The sequence below is a fragment of the Miscanthus floridulus genome, chromosome 12, assembly GCF_019320115.1.
Source record: "Miscanthus floridulus cultivar M001 chromosome 12, ASM1932011v1, whole genome shotgun sequence".
NCBI lineage: Eukaryota > Viridiplantae > Streptophyta > Magnoliopsida > Poales > Poaceae > Miscanthus > Miscanthus floridulus.
Genome location: NC_089591.1, coordinates 71740939 through 71744713, shown reverse-complemented (window position 1 = coordinate 71744713; position 3775 = coordinate 71740939).

Below are 3775 nucleotides of genomic sequence, written 5' to 3'. Positions count from 1 at the left end.
TTGGTGAGTTACGCCGTATCATGCTTCATCATTATTATTATTTTTAGGAAACTAGTAATATTATTATCCGTAACTAACATCATGACCTAGCCTGCCTACACAACTCTCTCTCTCTCTCTCTCTCTCTCTCTCTACATGCTGTAGAAGAAATTGATGTGTCTCATTGATTAGGTTTTAGGTTCACAGGAGGTTGCATAGCACCGTACCGTAACATTTCTCGCTAGTCGCTTCACCATTTTTTAAGGGAAAAAATGAGCCATGGTCTAATGGCAGCAGCACGCGCGCCGGGTTGCTGAATCGCTGTACGTAGTCATCGTCTGGCTGGCCCATTGCTGACCACCACGTACGACGTCGGATGCATCATGCATGTCTCCCAAATTCAGGGGAGGAGACAAAGACAATGACCTAGTACTAGTTCATGCATGGCAGTTAAAAGAACAAATAGCCGAAATATATATGAGCAAGAATTGAATCCAGACAAACGCATTTTTTAGCACACAAAAAAAAAGACGAATAGATTTGATGATTAAAAGAACTGAGCAACCGAGATCGAGGGTTAGTTAGTACAGTTCGCTCCACATTAGTGCAACTTCGACGGCAACGCTAGCTCATGGGTCATGTCATTATGCATTATGCCTAACATTACAACGTCAAAGGAATAGTAAATCTTTTTTATCAAACTTGACGGCTGCGTTCCGTTGCTGGAAAATCGATCCTCTTCCATTGGAAGACTTGTTTGGTATTCTTTCCTGTTGCATATTTCCTAGGGCGGCCGGGGATCCATATTTTATGGTTCAGATTTGACAAAGATGTGTACGTTGCTCACCTGACTAACACATGTTCGTCGCATCGCCTAAAATTTGCTTATACTTTTATATGGTCATGGTCGCTTCATTTATTTGACGGAGGCGCCATCGAGTTAAACAAAGGGTAAAAGCTGTCAACAACCATGGCTAAAAAAGGATTTGTAGCAACGCCTTTTTTTTTTTAACAAATGGTGCCTAAACAAGCCACCAGGGGCTTGACTCGATTTGTAGGCGCGGCTCTATATCCAGTCGCCCTTACAAATTCGATTTACTGCAAGATCGTTGGAGTCTCCTCGGGTTTTTTTTTTTTTGCTATTTTTTTATCTGGAATCGTGATTTCTGAAAAATGATTTGTATTGGCGGCTCAATATCCAACCGCCCCTATAAATCTTGAGCCGCCCCTACAAATGCGATTTATAGGGGGCGGCTGGCCAACCGCCCCTATAAATCAGCGATTTGTAGCAACGCTGTGGTAGGGGCGGCTAGCAAAATTGCCCCTGCTAATCTTGACTGTAGTAGTGAACAACCGCTTGCTAAAAATATACTGCATGTATATGTATATGTTTACCGAGAGGCACCACTACGTACTTTATATGGTTAATTAATTAGGCATAATTGATAGTGCCCTAAGAAAAGGAAAAGTTAGGCATGATAGGAACACATTTTAGAGTAAAATGCATCCATGGTCCTTAAATTATTACCGCCTTCCCGTCTAGGTCCTCAAACTAAAAAAGCGACTATTTGGGTCCCTGAACTATTGTTGTCATACACCAATGGTCCAAGACCTGCGACGTCCGCACACAGCATCCAAAGTGGCGGTGCCACAGTGGCAGCTCGACGACGTGGCCATGCTATCTTCTAAAAAAACCTGCCTCCTCGTCCGTCTGTTGCTCCCTCGTCCGCATGGCATGGCGCCTCGCCCCTCGCCCGCCTGGCGGCGGCACTTGCTCGTGCGCCCACCTGGCGGCTGCGGCATCCAGCCCATGCTCGCTTGCCCACGCACAATCATGGAGATTGTTGCCGGCAGCACGGAGGTGGCAGCTGCGGGGACACGGCGGCGGGCAGAGCGCCGCTGCCCGGGCACGCACGCCCCACGGCATCCACGGCAAATCGCGAGCTCGAGCCCGACGGTGGCACATCATGAGCTCGCGCCCAGCGACCATGGCGAACGTGCCCACGATGAGAGCCATCGGCGAATGTTACCTGCCCATCCTCACACAAGCACTCGATCTGCGAAATGCAAAGCAAAGATCGATCACATTAGTCAGGTCAGGTGACACTAGGATGCTAGCTGGATCAGGTGTAGGTTGTGGTTCCTGGACAGAGCTTTCCTCATGTCGGAGACAACGGTGGCGTCATCCATGAACTTGACGCTGATATGCACCTCTCTCGCCACCTCGCGGAGCTACAGCGTGATCTCCTTGTCACTCTCTCCGAGGCCGATGACGCTGAAGGAGTCCGGGACGCGGTACGAGTGGGAATGCAGCTGCCTCCTCATCCACTTGTCCATACCGCAGATGGTTGGGAGTCTTGGCTGGGCGTACTGGCCGGAGGCCACGACGACAGGGTCGAACACCTCTTCCGCGATGACCACCTCGCCGTCACAGTCGATCACCATGTCTCGACGAGCACCTCACCGTCCAGCGCATCATGCCATCGTCAGCTATGCGCCGTGCCGCCAGGCCGACGTGCAGGACCTTGGTGTTGAGCCTGACGACGTCGTTCATGAGCCCGAACGCATCACAGAAGTCCCTGATGTACCTGAGGTACTCGCCGTGACCCGGGTACCGGCGGCGGCGGGCGTTTCAACCAAGGCGGAGCCAATGGCTACTAACCAGGCATACCTGGTTACTCCTTGTTTCTCTAGGAAGAATCAGAACGTGAAGTCCCAATGCGAGTAGTTACCCGGGAACCTGCCCTTGCGCTCCTTGCTCAACGCCGCGATGGAGTCGGAACTCGAAAGTCGGAGAAGCCCATATGCTATCCCTAGGCACGTTGAGGCGGAGACGCCGCTGTGTGCACGCCGACAGCGTCGACACCGAGAGGATCGCTGGTGTCGGTCTTCGGGTTGTATAGCCAATGCCCGCTGCTGCCGCTCTGCTCCATGACCGTGGCCCTCGCGGGCGGATACCAGCCCGGAGACGCCGGCGCCGACCACGCTTCCATGGTTGCGGCCCTGCAAGGGTGACGACACCTTCGTGGCCCGCCCCGACGCCGCCCGGATGGAGAGGAGGGACTTGGGAGTGAGTAAGAGTACGTGGCAGGGTTTGTTTTAGAAGGTAGTATGGCCACGTCGTCCAGCTGTCACTCTGGCACTGCCACGTTAGATGTTAGTGCTGACATGGCAGGTTTTAGACCATTGGTGCACGGTGACAATAGTTCAGGGACCCAGATAGTCGCTTTTTTAGTTTGAGGACCCAGATGGGAAAACCCAAAAAGTTTAAGGACTCTGGGTGCATTTTACTCCACATTTTATATGTGAAAGATCAGTAATTTTAGTTTTTTTTTATTTCTGATTTTTTTTTGTGATGGGAAATCAGAGTTGAAACAAAAGTTGGGCCTTATCTCTCTCGTGGGCTGCTCATTATGACTGGGCCACAAAATCAACGTCCCGTCCGTCCGTAACTCTAATGTGACGGGCGCTGCTGGGCCACAAAGACAAAATACAATTTCAGCATTGGACCGCATGTGCCGCCGTTCGCGTCCACTGATGAAGCCGGAACTTATTAGGTTTTATATTATAAGAGAGCAAATATAAATAGAAGATTACTTATTATTTAATTATGTGATAGATTCACTATGTCACTAAGGGATGGAATAGAAAAACAACAAATAAAGTGACAACTTGTCTTAGACACTCAAATCTATCTCAATCTACATGGGTGGGATGGATTAGGATGAAAAATGAACTAAGTTTCCACCCTAATCCATACCGATCCATATACAACGACATGTGGTCGTTGCTATTC